The sequence below is a fragment of the Phyllobates terribilis genome, unplaced genomic scaffold (genome assembly GCF_046119375.1).
Source record: "Phyllobates terribilis strain yellow unplaced genomic scaffold, ASM4611937v1 Scaffold_3__8_contigs__length_932513732, whole genome shotgun sequence".
In the NCBI taxonomy this organism is placed as follows: Eukaryota; Metazoa; Chordata; class Amphibia; order Anura; family Dendrobatidae; genus Phyllobates; species Phyllobates terribilis.
Window position 1 is genome coordinate 859,965,928 of NW_027362763.1, and position 16,758 is coordinate 859,982,685.

Genomic DNA, 16,758 nt, shown 5'->3' on the forward strand with positions numbered 1-16,758 from the left:
ATATTTGCGGCTGAACAGTGAGCGACACACTCAAACTGGTTTTTTTTAGATACAAAAGGCCCAAAACTGGATAATACAGAGATTTGACCAGTGGAACTGCAAAACCACACTGGGATTTGTCGGGCCTACACCAGACTATTTTCAACAGATATATTTTTGTGTCACAACAGTCAGGAGACACTACTGTTTTTTTTTTAAGGCAAAAAATGTGAAAAACAGGATAATAGAGATTTTTTACCATGGAACAGCAAAACCACAGTTTTAATTTACTGGTGTATACCAGACTTTTTTAAAAATATAGATTTGCGGCTGAACAGTGAGCGACACACTCAAACTGTTTTTTTTTTAGATACAAAAGGCCCAAAACTGGATACTACAGAGATTTGACCCGTGGAGCTGCAAAACCACACTTCTGTTTCTGTGGCCTATACCAGACTCTTTTCAACAGATATATTTGTGTCTGAAAAATCAGAGACACACCTTTTTTTTTGGGGGGGGGGGACACCAATAGGTTAATAAGACGGGTATTTGTACAGTGTGAAGGAGGAAAAAAAAAAGAGGATTTAGATGAAAAAAAAGGATTTTTACTGGCCCCCGAGACCTGGAGCTAAGTCCAGCAATTTCAGAAACAGGAGCACACAGGACTGTAATGCAGTGTTTGCTGGTATAACCACTGCATCTCCTATACAGCCTGCCTGCCTGCCTGATATCTGGGATGGATATTAGTCCTGAGAAGGACTGTTTGTTTGATCTGGCAGCCTTTACAGACCCTGCACTAACTATTTCGCAGGATAAATCTCTCCCTAGCTCAGCAGCACTGTCCCTACACTGTCTAATCCGGAGCGACTGTGTCCAAGATGGCGGCGCCCGGTTTTAAATACTCGAGGTGATGCTGTGCGGCCAGCCAATCACTGTAATGCCCACAAACAACATGGCTGCGGCATTACAGTGACTGGCTGGCAATCCCTGCATGTTCATTGGCTCTGTAAAGAGCACCAAACATGCAGGGCGGAGACCCGAGATCCCGCCTGAGTAACCCAGAAATTCTCGGTGCTCGCCGAACATCCCGAGTAGCGTGATGCTCGGGCGAGTACCGAGCAGTGTCGAGCATGCTCGCTCAACACTAGTAAGAACTACTGCATTATACATACAGTGGGTGCGGAAAGTATTCAGACCCCTTTACATTTTTCACTCTTTGTTTCATTGCAGCCATTTGGTATATTCTAAAAAGTTCATTTTTTTTCTCATTAACCCCTTTACAACCCAAGGTGGTTTGCACGTTAATGACCAGGTCAATTTTTACAATTCTGATCACTGTCACTTTATGAGGTAATTACTCTGGAACGCTTCAGCGGATCCCCCTGATTCTGAGATTGTTTTTTCGTGACATATTATACTTGATATTGTGGTAAAATTTCTTCGATATCACTTGTGTTTATTTGTGAAAAAAACAGAAATTTGGCAAAAAATTTGAAAATTTTGCAATTTTCAATGTTTGAATTTTTATGCCCTTAAATCAGAGAGATATGTCACACAAAATAGTTAATAAATAACATTTTCCACATGTCTACTTTACATCAGCACAATTTTGGAACCCAAATTTTTTGTTTATTAGGGAGCTATAAGGGTTAAAATTTGACCAGCGATTTCTCATTTTTCCAACAAAATTTACAAAACCATTTTTTTGGGACCAAATCACATTTGAAGTCACTTTGAGGGGTCTTTATGACAGAAAATACCCAAAAGTGACACCATTCTAAAAACTGCACCCCTCAAGGTGCTCAAAACCACATTGAAGAACTTTATTAACCTTTCAGGTGCTTCACAGGAATTTTTGGAATGTGGAAGAAAAAAATGAACATTTAACTTTTTTCACAAAAATGTTACTTTAGACCCAATTTTTTTTATTTTTGCAGGGGTAACAGGAAAAAATGGACCCCAAAATTTGTTGTGCAATTTCCCCAGGGGCATGCAGATACCCCATATGTGGGGGAAAACCACTGTTTGGGCGCACGGCAGGGTTCGGAAGGGAAGGAGCGCCATTTGACTTTTTGATTGTAAAATTTGCTTGAATAATTAGCGGACGTCATGTTGCATTTGGAGAGCCCCTGTTGTGCCTAAACAGTGGAAACCCCCCCCCCACAAGTGACACCATTTTGGAAACTAGACCCCTCAGGGAACTTATCTAGATGTGTTGTGTGCATCCTGAACTGCCAAGTGGTTTACAGAAGTTTATAACATGGAGCCGTGAAAATAAAAGAATCAAACTTTTTCCACAAAAATGATGTTTTAGCCCCAATTTTTTTATTTTCACAAGGGTAAGAGGAGAAAATGGACTCCAAAAACTTTTGTGAAATTTCTTCTGAGTACGCCAATACCCCATATGTGGGGAAAATACAGTGTTTGGGCACACGGCAGAGTTCAGAAGGGAAGGAACACTGTGTGACTTTTTGAACGCAAAATTGGCCGGAATCGAGAGCGGATGCCATGTCGCGTTTAGAGAGCCCCTGATGTGCCTAAATAGTGGAAACCCCCCACAAGTGACCTCATTTTGGAAACTACACCCCTCAAGGATTTTATCAAGGGGTATAGTGAACATTTTGAACCCAGAGGTACGACACAGAATTTGATAACATTAGGTCACCATATTGAATAAGTTGTCATTAGTCTTGAGCGCAAGTGCTTGCTACTTGAGTATGCATCGGGTACTCAGGTATGCACCATGTATCACAGGTGTTCGAGTGACATGCTCGAGTCCCCACCCGCATGTTTCACGGTTATAAGACACCCAAAAAAAAAATATGCGGGGATCGCTCGTGCATTGCAGGCAATCCCCGCAAGTTTTTTTCGGCCTCGAAGCATATGGGGTGGAGACTCGAGCATGTCACTTGAGCACCCGTGATTAGTGTTGAGCCACCCCCGTAGTGTTCGAGTTCGGTTCGGTTCGTCGAACACCCGTGTGTTCGCCGAACTGTTCGTCGAACTGTTCGTCGAACACCGTTAAAACCAATGGCAGGCAAACAAAAACACATAGAAACACATAGAAAACACCTTCAAAGGTGTTCAAAAGCTGACAAACTGCTCAGAAGACATAACTAACACATGGAAAAGTGACAAGTACATATAGTCATGCGAAAATAAAAGAGGTGGAGGAGTAAAAGGAGGGGGAGACACAGATATAGGCATGTCATGCCCTTCTAAAATCCAAAAAGTGAGAAGCCGACACGGCCAGTCCACTCCTGCCCGTGCCACCTCCGTGTCGCCGGGTTTGTGCCAGAGCCGCGGTGAACCCTGATGGCCAGCCCCCCTCTCCCAATACTGGTGCCTGTCCGCTGGTGGGTCGAGCGAGCCCCCCTGTGGTGGAGGCAGCTCTAAGCTTTTTAATTTAAATTGTCTCTCTAATTTGAATGAATACACTTTAAATCCATTTACAAGGATCTATTGGAGGGCAAGTCTCATGCCAGCAGCCGCGTAATTCCAGCTCCAGTAGCGTCCACTAAAGCTGCTGCAGTTAAAAAGCTTTTATAAGGATCGAGCTCGGCTGTCCACCGCAAGGCATCCTACTGCCAGTCCCAGCCCCTATGCCTTGGGGTGCCTCCTGATGCTCTTCACTGAGTATCCCATGGTCCCAAAGCATTTCCTTTGAAAAAATTAAGTGTCTAAACTACAGGTGGTGTAGCTTGCTTAACAGCCGGGATAATCCGCTGACTAGCAGACACTGCTACTAGGCACAAAGTATTTCCTGGGCTAGATGCAGTTAAAAATTTGTAATTAGATACTCTCGTTGGATGTTGAGAAAGCATTCCATAGAGTCTCCTGGCACGCCATATATGATTCTCTTAAAAAGCTTGGGGTAGGGGTCTAGGGGACCCTTATATAGCCAAAATCACGGCCCTGTATCACAATACGTCACCTAGGCTGAAGATAAATGGAACTGTAGCACCCTGAGGGCTCGGTTGCTACAGAGGTATTGCACCTCACCCAGAGGTGTGATATCTCACTCTCAGGTAAGGATGGAGTGTGGATCAGGACCCGACACCTGCATGCATTACACCACATTGCCGTGGGGCAGGGCGACCAATATGCCTCTGAGATGGGCACGACAGTCCCTGTCCCTGGCTGGAGTGGGGGGAGGGAACACTGAGGAAGGGGAAACCTGTAGTGCAGGAGCAGGGAGGAAGCAGTTCCTGGGTGCATTGAGAAGGGAGTATAAAAGGTGGGCACCATCTTAGTTCAGTGCAGAGAAGTCTGAGCAGAAGTGGCAGGGAGCAGGGGCTCTGCATGAGCTCTGCTCCGGAGGCGGGCCTAGTAACAGAGGCCCAGGCCTGGAAGAGGGAGAAGGAAGGAAGAGGAGCGGAGAAGGCTCCAGGAACGAGGAATGAAGGGATCCCAGGGGTGCGGACGGGCGAGTCGCCACCGCATGCCCGAATCCACCTGCGTGGAGGGGTCAGGCCAAAGGGGGAGACCGGTCCCCGAAACTAGTGGAGGCAGGAAACGACCCTCAGCTAGAAACCGGAGGCTGTGACATTTTATGTGGCGCAGCCGCTCGCTACACCCGCTAGGAAGGCACCACATAGGGTCAGGGAAACTGGCGCCAAGTTTACCAAGAGGAGGCCCGAGGCAGCCGGACAGAAGGGTTGGTAAGAAAGGCCAGACAAAGGACACACAAAGGGGGTCCTGTGAAGCGCTCCAAAGTTATCTGGGAGTTGTCTGAGCCCCTCACCTGGTGAGCACAGTACGACGTGGGCAGCCGTTACCTGCAGACGTGGTCTGGATAATAAGAACTGTGAGTAAAGGCCCTGGACTGCATCACTGACTCCGTGTCGTTACTGCTGCTGCCCTGCACCATCACCCCCATCCTCCGCATACACTGCCCTGAGGCTATACTCCTCCCGTGGGGAGTTATGCTACGCTCTGCTGCACCCACAACACCAGCCTCAGCAGTCTGCCCTGCAGCGGCGGTTCACTCTGACCGCAATCCACGGGTGGCGTAGTCGGACATTTAAACATCAAAACCACATAAATAGTTCCGCCACTGGTTTAACCACCCTGAGCCACGGAACCGGGTCGCCGCCACGAAGACTACAACCACCAGCATCCACCAAAAAGGGTCCGGCTCCGGGTGTCCCAAGGCCCAGGGGGTGCATCAGACCATTTTCATCACCTTTCACAATCACCAATGGGACAAGGCAGGGATGTCCTCTGTCCCCTCTCTTATACATCCTAGTGACGGAGCACCTGCTCTCATCAATTCGCCATAACCCCAATATTAGGTGGATTGAGGTGGGAGGCACCGAGTACAAGTGCTCTCTATTTGCTGATGATGTCCTAGTATATATCACTCAATCACATATATCCATCCATGCTGTTATGGCTGAAATAGATCACTTTGTTACATGGTCAAATTTTAAAATCAATGCAGCGAAGTCTGAGGCCCTTGATGTCTCCCTCCCCAAATCCATATAGGATTCCATCCAGTCCAACTTTCCCTTTGCCTGGCCCTCACAGGGTATCAAATACTTAGGAATTCCTATTCATAGAGACCTCTCCCATCTATGTTATCTTAATTTTGGGCCCTTTATTGAACAACTCCATACAGACCACGGTTGGCAAGTTAGAACTGTAAGATTCACTACGTGAACCACTGGTGTTTTGTGGAAAAGCACATGTACACTGCGTTCCAAATTATTATGCAAAAAGTGTTTAGGAGTGATAAGGGAAGAATTTGTTTGTTTGTCAGTTAAACTCATTGATGGTGATGTGTGTCAGGGCTCTTTATATCACTGTAAGCAATTGCAGACACCTGTGCTAATTAGTTTGGCAGGTGTGTCCAATGAAAGGCAAGACTACTTAAGATGGTTGTCTCACATTATTAAGCAGCCTACATTTTCTGCCAAAATGGGAAAGAAAAAGGATGTGTCGGCTGCTGAGAAGCAACAAATTGTGGAGTGTTTAGGTCAAGGCATGACTACAATCAACATTGTGCGATGATCAGGATGAAGTGTCTTGGCAATCAAGAAGTATGTAGCTGATTCACAGTACACACGTGTGCGTGCTGATAAGGGCAAATTGAGGACTCTTTCCTACAGGCAATTACGTCAGGTTGAAAGAGCAGCGGCAAAAAAGCCTTGTCATAGCAGCAGACAAGTTTTTGAAGCTGCTTGTGCCTCCAACGTCCCCCGAACAACAAGATGCAGGGTCCTTCAGAGGTTTGCAGCTGTGCATACGCCATCCTGTCGACCTCCTCTATCCACTTCACACAAGCAGAAACGGCTCCAGTGGGCCAAACATTACATGAAGACTGATTTCAAAACTGTTTTGTTCACGAATGAGTGCCGTGCAGTGCTCGATGGTCCAGATGGATGGAGTAGAGGATGGCTGGTTGATGGACACCCCACGCAAACACGGCTACAGTGCCAACAAGGAGGAGGTGGAGTAATGTTTTGGGCTGGAATCATGGGGAGAGAGATTGTCGGCCCCTTTAGGATCCCTGAAGGCGCTAAAGATGAACTCCATAATGTATGTGGATTTTCTCAAACAGCACTTCCTGCCATGGTTCAAGAAGAAGAACCGTGTATTTCACAGCAAGATCATTTTTCTGCATGATAATGCACCATCTCATGCTGCACATAAAACATCTGCATCTCTGGCTGATATGGGCATAAAAGGGGACAAACTTATGGTGTGACCCCCATGCTCCCCTGACCTGTACCCCATTCAGAACCTTTGGAGCATCATTAAAAGGAGTGTCTATGATGGCGGGAGGCAGTTCACATCTAAGCAACAGCTCTGGGAGGGTATTCTGTCCTCATGCAAAACAATTGAAGCAGAAACCATCCAAAACCTGACAAATTCAATGGACGAGAGAGTTCAGAAGCTCCTTTCGAACAAGGGGTCCTATGTGAAAATGTAACATCACCTAGAATAAAGTTTTGAGTTGAAAACTGTTTGATTTCAGTTTCTAACAACCTGCTAATGCTTATAATTTCAAAAATGACCATTTTTTTGGTCTTTATTAAAATGAAAAGGTTGACCGAAAAGTTTGGGGGATCTAAGAGTGTGGCAACCCAGTAGTCATGATTACTTCGAATTCTGACAATATGAGGGTCATGCTGCAGGTAGTGCAGCAAGAAGGCACTTATGTGTCTTGCGCATCTCGGAGCCCCAAAATTATTTTCCGGGCTAGATGCAGCTAAAAATTATTATTAATTTTAAATCTGGTGAAGCTTTAGTATAGATGGCCTAATAGGATCAGTGCTGCACACTGCTACAAAGCCCAAATTAATTTCCAGTCAAGATACAGATAAACATGATTAGTAATTTTAAATCTGGTGGAGCTTATTATAGATGGCCTAATAGAATCAGTGCTGCACACTGCTACAAAGCCCAAATTATTTTCCAGCCAAGATACAGATAAACATGATTAGTAATTTGAAAGCTTAAAACGGTTGGTAGGGTGATTTTAACCAATCATCAAGCTTTTACTCTCCCCAGGATGACACAGGGGTAGAAAAGTCGTTTCGGATCCATGATTTGTTCATCTTTATGAACGTGAGTCTGTCTACATTATCAGTGGAGAGCCGCGTGCGCTTATCTGTCAGCACACCACCAGCAGCGCTGAACACACGTTCAGACAGAACGCTGGCTGCGGGGCATGACAAGATCTCCAAGGCGTAAGTGGCTAGCTCCGGCCATTTATCCAGATTGGAAGCCCAAAAAGAGCAAGGGTCCAGTGACACAGTCGTGGCTTCAATGTTTACTTGGAGATACTCCTGTACCATCGTCTCTAGGCGTTGACTATGTGTCAGACTTCTTGTCTCCTGTGGCCTTGCAAAGGATGGGCTAAAAAAGTGGTGAAATGATTCCGCAAAATTGATGTTACCAGTAGATACTGTGGTTCTGTTACGGTTTGAGTGCTGAACACTTGACGGTCCCACGGTTGGCAAGTTGGAACTGTGAGATTCACTACGTGCACCACTGGTATTTTGTGGAAAAGCACATGTAAGATTCTGCAACAGTCTCTGCTGATACTCCTGCATGCGTGCATCCCTTTCTATGGCAGGAATAATTTCTGCAAATTTACTTTTGTACCGGGGATCTAACAGTGTGGCAACCCAGTAGTCAGGATTATTTCTAATTCTCACAATTCGAGGGTCATGTTGCAGGTAGTGCAGCAAGAAGGCACTCATGTGTGTTGCCCATCCAGGAGCACCAAGTCCCTGTTGTGTTGGTGGCGAGGTAACAATCATGCTTCCTTCCTCTGTCCTCTCCCCCCAACCTCGCACAACAGAAATGTGATCAAGGTCTCCCTCATCAGTTCGTCCTCCACTTCTTCCTGGGCTCCTGCACCTTCCTCACTAGTTTGGCTGCTACCATGCGCCCTGGTAAAACCATCTCCCCCACCCTCACATGCCTGCCGCCTTGGTGCTGCCGACCGTCTGGACCTTGCAGATGTTAGCCCTTCCGCATACAACTCCTCCTCCTCTACTTCCTCCACCTCCTCTTGTGCCACCACCTGACTCCGAATTCTGTTTAACATGTGCTTCAGCATGTAAATCACCGGAATAGTCATGCTGATAATGGCATCGTCAGCACTAAACATCTTTGTCGCCATTTCAAAACTGTGCAGAAGGGTGCATAGGTCCCTGATCTGAGACCACTCCTCCAGCGTGATTTGCCCCACCTCTGAATCTCGTTGGCCCAGGCTATACGTCAGAACGTATTGCACCAGGGCTTGTCGGTGCTGCCACAGTCGCTGCAACATGTGCAGAGTTGAATTCCACCGGGTAGGCACATCGCATTTTAGCCGGTGAAGTGGCAGGCCCAACGACTTCTGTAGAGATGTAAGTCGCTGAGCTGCGGGATGCGAACGGCGGAAGTGAGCACACAGCGACCGTGCCCTCTGCAGAAGGCCATCTAGTCTGGGATAGTGGGCTAAAAATTGCTGGACAACCAGGTTCAACACGTGAGCCATGCAAGGCACGTGTGTGACATTGCCCCGGCGAAGGGCCGCACCCAGGTTTGCAGCATTGTCGCACACGGCCTTCCCTGGTTTCAGGTCCAGTGGAGACAACCATTCATGAAATTGGTTCTCCAGAGCTGACCACAACTCCTCAGCTGTGTGACTTACATTTCCCAGACATTTCAATGTAAAAACCGCCTGATGACGTTGAGCCCTACTGCCAGCATAGTAAGGAGGTGTGCAGGATCCCTTCTGCGCAGTTAGAAAGCTTGTGGCATGACCAGACAGGCTTTGGGTGCAGGTGGAAGACCGAGAGGAGGTTGAGGAGGCAGAAGCAGTGGAGGAACTTTGACATAAAGAGGATTGACGCACAACTCGTGGGGACGGCAAGACTTGGACAGCAGCCCCTTGTCCTGCTGTCACCATAGTTACCCAGTGCCCAGTCAGCGACATGTAACGCCCCTGTCCATGCCTACTCGTCCAAGTGTCTGTGGTGAAATGCACCCTGTCACACACAGAGTTTCTCAAAGAAGCGGTGATGTTGTGTGCGACATGCTGGTGGAGCGCAGGCACACCTTTCTTTGAGAAGTAGTGCCGACTGGGCATCTGGTACTGGGGCACTGCGACGGACATAAGGTCTTGAAAATCCTCTGTGTCCACCAGGCGGAAAGGCAGCATTTCTGTAGCCAAGAGCTTGCAGATGGTGAAATTCAACCTCTTAGCTTTCTCATGGCTAGGAGGAAATTGTCTTTTACTTGTCCACATCTGAGGGACCGAGGGCTGGCTATTGTGCTTAGACGGGGTTGATAAGGGTGTCCCCGGCAAACTGCCGGTCTGTGAGGAAGATGCAGGCGGACATGTTAGGTTGCCTTGATCCAAAGGTGGTACTATCGATGTCGGACAGCGCTCAACACCAGCTGGTGTTACCACCTCCAAAGAAAATGATGACCTGCCAATCACGCTGGCTGTTGCGGGTAAAGAGGTGGCAGGTCTGCGCCCCAAAACAGGTGTGACTGCTGTCCCCCCAGTCACAGAGGATGAAGAGGCCGCGGATGCACAAGATATGGCAGACGGTGGTTGGCCCGGCCGGCTAGGCCGCATTGTAGCACACTGAGCTTCCCACTGCAACTTATGCTTCATGTCCATGTGCTGGTTCATGCATGAAGTACTCAAACTATGTATTTTTTGGCCTCTACTTAGCTTTTGCTGACAAATGTTACAGATAACACGAGTTGGGTCATCTTTATCGATCTGAAAAAATGCCCAGGCTATGCAAGGCTTAGCACCCATGCGACCTGAAGAGCCACCACGACTTGTGGTGAGAGGCAGAGTTGTGTTTGAGAATGCAGTTGTTGACGTGCTTCCAGTACTACGTCTCTGTCCAGGAAGGCGCAACCTGACCTCGTCGTCACTAGCATCTTCCTCCACCTCCTCTGCTGACCTCATCTCTTGGCTGACTGTGGGTTGACAGTAAGTGGGATCTCCAACCTCATCATCATCACCCTGTGCGTTATCACACCCGTCGTCCTCAGAGCCAACCTGTTCCTGCCCTGACAAAAAACTAAAGTTGTCGCTCCAATCAGGTATTTGAGTCTTATCATCGTCTTCCTCATTGTCTCCACCAACAGGAGTTACAGTTTGGGAATGAGGGTCTACATTATGGTCAGAACCTTCTGCGTCTGGTCCTGGATCCGACTCATAAAGATTCTGGGCATCAGTGCAGATCATTTCCTCGTCTGGATTCACAGAAGCGCTGGAGTCGACCTCTGATTCCCAGGCTATAGTATGAGTAAACAGCTCTGCAGACTCAACCATCTGTTCTACCTCATACTCAGACGGGCAGCTGGAGATTTGGGAGCTGTGAGGAAGCAAGTGCGATTGGGGTGACACCTTTGAGGACTGGAGTATTTGTGATGTTGAAGTTGATGTGGAGGAGAGCCCACTTAAAGGAGCACTTGATATCCGTTGAAGCACCTGCTGTTTTTGTGCCTCATCTGGAATTTGTAGCGATTGGCGTGGCCGTAAGAAAGGGATCTTATCACATTGTCCGCTAAAAGAAGTAGACATTTTAGTTTGGCTGGAAGATGGTCTTTCTTCTGCAGATGTTACTGTTGCTTTAACACCTACCCCACGGACACAACCTTTTTTCCCCTTCCCAACACGCCTATTCCCCTTTCCACCAGCAGCAGGCCTTTTTCCACTCATTTTGGTGGTTAACTAATTCACAACTCTGGAGTTGTTTGCACAAAAAAACAATGGATGGGAACCGAGCAGAGCTGAGTGGCCAAACTGTGGTATTAGGCCAAAACTATTGGCTGGGTTAGATACAGAAAAAAATTATATTCAATTTGCAACCTGATGGAGGTCTGTATAGATGGATTAATAGAACAAGTCCCAGACACAGCTAGAAGCCCAATATTTTTTCAGAGGTAGATGCAGAAAAAAATATATTCAGTTTGCAACCTGATGGAGGTCTGTATAGATGGATTAATAGAACAAGTCCCACACACAGCTAGAAGCCCAATATTTTTTCAGAGCTAGATGCAGAAAAAAATATATTCAGTTTGCAACCTGATGGAGGTCTGTATAGATGGATTAATAGAACAAGTCCCACACACAGCTAGAAGCCCAATATTTTTTCAGAGGTAGATGCAGAAAAAAATATATTCAGTTTGCAACCTGATGGAGGTCTGTATAGATGGATTAATAGAACAAGTCCCACACACAGCTAGAAGCCCAATATTTTTTCAGAGGTAGATGCAGAAAAAAATATATTCAGTTTGCAACCTGATGGAGGTCAGTATAGATGGACTAATACAACAAGTCCCACACACAGCTAGAAGCCCAATATTTTTTCAGAGGTAGATGCAGAAAAAAAATATATTCAGTTTGCAACCTGATGGAGGTCTGTATAGATGGATTAATAGAACAAGTCCCACACACAGCTAGAAGCCCAATATTTTTTCAGAGCTAGATGCAGAAAAAAATATATTCAGTTTGCAACCTGATGGAGGTCTGTATAGATGGATTAATAGAACAAGTCCCACACACAGCTAGAAGCCCAATATTTTTTCAGAGGTAGATGCAGAAAAAAATATTTTCAGTTTGCAACCTGATGGAGGTCTGTATAGATGGATTAATAGAACAAGTCCCACACACAGCTAGAAGCCCAATATTTTTTCAGAGCTAGATGCAGAAAAAAATATATTCAGTTTGCAACCTGATGGAGGTCTGTATAGATGGATTAATAGAACAAGTCCCACACACAGCTAGAAGCCCAATATTTTTTCAGAGGTAGATGCAGAAAAAAATATATTCAGTTTGCAACCTGATGGAGGTCAGTATAGATGGACTAATACAACAAGTCCCACACACAGCTAGAAGCCCAATATTTTTTCAGAGGTAGATGCAGAAAAAAATATATTCAGTTTGCAACCTGATGGAGGTCTGTATAGATGGATTAATAGAACAAGTCCCACACACAGCTAGAAGCCCAATATTTTTTCAGAGGTAGATGCAGAAAAAAATATATTCAGTTTGCAACCTGATGGAGGTCTGTATAGATGGATTAATAGAACAAGTCCCACACACAGCTAGAAGCCCAATATTTTTTCAGAGGTAGATGCAGAAAAAAATATATTCAGTTTGCAACCTGATGGAGGTCTGTATAGATGGATTAATAGAACAAGTCCCACACACAGCTAGAAGCCCAATATTTTTTCAGAGGTAGATGCAGAAAAAAATATATTCAGTTTGCCACCTAATGGAGGTCTGTATAGATGGATTAATAGAACAAGTCCCACACACAGCTAGAAGCCCAATATTTTTTCAGAGCTAGATGCAGAAAAAAATTATATTCAATTTGCAACCTGATGGAGGTCAGTATAGATGGACTAATAGAATGATGCTATGCCCAAAAGATTTTACTTCACTAGGTGCAGTAAAAAAATTGGTATTCTATACACAGGTGGTATATCTTGCAACACAGATAGGCTACTCCACTGACTAACACACTCTGCAATAGGCCAAAAAGGATTAGCTTTGCTAGATTCAGCCAAATGCTGTGAAAAAAACTTGCACAGCACTGGCACAGACCTGCCTGGCAAAAACTGATAGGAACTGATGTAACCTAGTCCTGAAAAGGACTCCAATTACAATTAGTCTTTACTCCCACAATCTATCTATTTAAGAGCACAGACCTGCCTGATAAAAGTCGTAGGAAATGCTGTAACCTAGTCCTTAAAAGGACTGCAATCACAACTATTCCCTACTCCCAAGCTATCTGTAGATTTGTGCGAAAATTGGCTTGAAATTAACAAGGTATAGCGCACACAGCAACAGCGGTGCCGTCTAACACGCAGCTGCAGCAGTGAGAAAATGGTGGCGACGGGGAAAATGGCTTGGTCTTATAGGGCAAGGACATGTGATATACACTGCCAATGACACATGCCCTTGCTTGTGTGAAAAAAAGCACTTCGCTCCGTGTGTGCGCTGCTGATAGGCTGACAGATTGCACCTCCCCACTGCAAATGCGGGAAAGAGAAAAAAAAATGGAGATCTTCATTGTTCCTGCAGAGATCCATCCCCTGCCCCTCCCCCCACCCCGCTGTACACTCAAACTGCGTATTAACATTAATTTTCATCATTACTGAGAAAAAATCCAGTTATGATTTTGGTGCACGAACAGTTATCGAACATAACCTCGAACAGCAGAATTTTTCTCAAATTGTTCGTGTTCGCCGAACGGCTCGAACACCGCCCAAAACAGCTCGAATTTGAGATTGGCGAACAGTTCGAGTAGAACAACGCTCATCTCTACCCGTGATACTCAGTGCGTACCCAAGCACCCGATGCAAACTCAAGTAGCGAGCACTTGCACTCAACGCTAGTCGGCATATCGTCATCTTTTTTTTTTTTTTTTTTTTTTACTTTTGAAAAAAATCCCAACCCCAACTCTAACCTCAACCCCAACCCTAACGCCAACCCTAACCCTAGGCCCAACTCTAGCCCTAGCCCCAACCCTAACCCTAGACCAAGCCTAACCCCAACCCTACCCCTAGCACAACCCTAACCCTAGAGTTTATTTTTTTATGTTCCTCGTGCTGTATAAGTGATAAGTGATTAGACGACTTTATTCTTCAGGTCGGTGCGACTACAGTGATACCAGAATCATATTGGGTTTTTATGATTGACAGCTGTCACACACTAAAAGACGCATTTTTTTCTAAAATGTAGTTTTTGCATCGCCATATTTTGAGAGCTCTAATTTTTCCATATTTTGGACGACAGTCATGTGATGGCTTGTTTTTTGTGGGATGAGTTGACCTTTTTATTGGTGCCATTTTCAGGCACGTGACATTTTTTGATCGCTTTCTATTCCGATTTTTGGGAGGCAGAATAAACAAAAACCAACAATTCCGGAATTGTTTATTTTTTTTATTTTTTTATGCTGTTCCACGTGTGGTAAAATTGATAAGGTAGCTTTATTCTTCGGGTCAGTACGTTTACAGCGGTACCACATTTATCTTGTTTTCTATTTAAATTTTTGTTTCATCGCTTTATTCTGAGAGCTATAACTTTTTTAATTTTTGGCTCATGGAACTGTATGGCGGCTTGTTTTTTGACAAGATGATGTTTTCAGCGGTACCATTTTTATTTACATTCGTCTTTTTGATCACGTGTTATTCCATTTTTTGTTTGGCGGTATGATGATAAAGCATTGTTTTTGCTTCGTTTTTAATTTTATTTTTTTTACCATGTTCACTAAAGGGGTTAACTAGTGGGACAGTTTTATAGGTCAGGTCGTTCCGGATGCCGCAATACCATATATGTGCACTTTTATTGTTTTTTTGTTTTTTTTTTCATAATAATATTTATTGATGGGTACATTATATTTTTATTTTTGGTGGATTATTTTTTATTTTTTTTTTTTTCACTTTCTGACAGTTTTTCTACTTTTATTCTTTGTCCCACTATGGGACTTTCACTTTTTTGGGGGGGAATTTTAATTCTTCTTATTGTGGCTTTGCTTTTAGTGTTTAGTGTAGGGACTCGTAAGCATGAGGACCCTTGACGCGGGTTACGAGCTTACGTATTTTGGCCAAATATCGACTAATACCTCATATATTATATATATGCATTTTTGCACTTTTTTATTCCAGGGTGCAGCCAGGCCCATCAGTGCTGGCATTGTAAACTGGGGTGTCTGTTCCCATGGGGTACACTTGGATAGTGGATTGTACCGGGCAGCCGGCTTAAAAGGTTTGTCCAGTACTTTTAAAAATATGCTAATGTGTTTTAATGATAGATAGAAGCTTCTTTCTAATTACCTCCTGGTGCTGTTTCTGCCTGTGAGCAGCGCTCTAGGTGGCCCTCTTACAAGACCTCCTAAAAGGACAACCGTGCCGAAAGACATAGAAAAGCCCCTCCATTCAATGGTCCTTCCAAGAACTTAAAATGAAGTTAACTGAAGCCCCGATCCTTGCTTATCCGGACTACAATATCTCCTTCCACCTGTATACAGATGCCAGCAATATGGGACTAGGTGCAGTGCTAGCCCAGGTCCAAGATGACAAAGAAAGAGTTATAGCTTATGCCAGCAGATCCCTCCGGCCAACCGAGAAAAACGATCAGAATTACAGTTAGTTTAAGTTGGAATCTTTTGCATTAGTGTGTGCCGTCATTGAAAAATGTAAGTATTACTTGGCTGCAACCCCCTTCATCGCTTTCACAATAACCCATTGTCCCAGTTACAGACTGCCCTTGAGCAGAGATGGGCATCTAGCCTGGCCAACTACCAATTTATCCTCAAGTACCGAGCAGGCCAATCAAATGCCAATGCCGATGCCCTGCCCAGGTTGCCCACCACAGAAACACCTCGTTATGACGAATACAAGTGGGAAGACGTAGAAATACCCACCTTCTTACTCCTATGTCGCCAAACAAAATGTGCGGAGAGTCCAAAAAAAAAAACTGTTTCAGAAGGTAGCCCTAGATCCACGGTGAACCATGATTGGGCTGCAATTCAGAAGGGGAGCAGAACTTTCAAAACCCTACAGAAGTTACTAGAATTTATACCCCAAAACTACCTGTGAGCTACAAACAATCAGACCCAGAACTTTCTCGATTATGGCGACAGAAAAAACATCTGCAGTTCCACAAAGAAGTGCTTGTTCGATGCACCGTGAACCCCCACACTCATGAGAGTGTTTCAAGTAGTTGCACCCAGACAAGATGCCAGCCTCATCCTAGAGGTCTATCACAACCAATCAGGACACTTTGGCTGCCAAACGACTGAATGACCATCCAAGAACACTTCTATTAGATAGGAATGCGCCAAGACATTGAGAAATGGTGCAGAGAATGTGTCTCATGTACTCTAAGTAGCTGAGAAGGTATGGAACAAAGAGTCCTGCTGCATCCCATTGAAACTCACCATCCTCTGGAGCTTGTTGCTCTTGACCATGTGAAACTGCAACCCAGCCGTATTGGATACCTCTATGCTCTGACCATTATCGACCCCTACACTAAATTTGTTGTGGCTGTGCCTGTCAGAGATCAGACTGCCTGGACCACTACCACAATATTTTGGAAACATTTTGTAAGGCTTAATGGATACCCCGAGCAGATCCTGACAGATCAAGGTTCCACATTTGAGTCAGAGTTATTCCAAGAACTGTGTGCAATCTATGGCTGCAAGAAACTTCACACAACTGCATACCATCCCCAATGCAATGGACTGTGTGAAAGGATGAATAAAACTTTGATTGACATGCTAAAGAAAGACAAGAATGGCC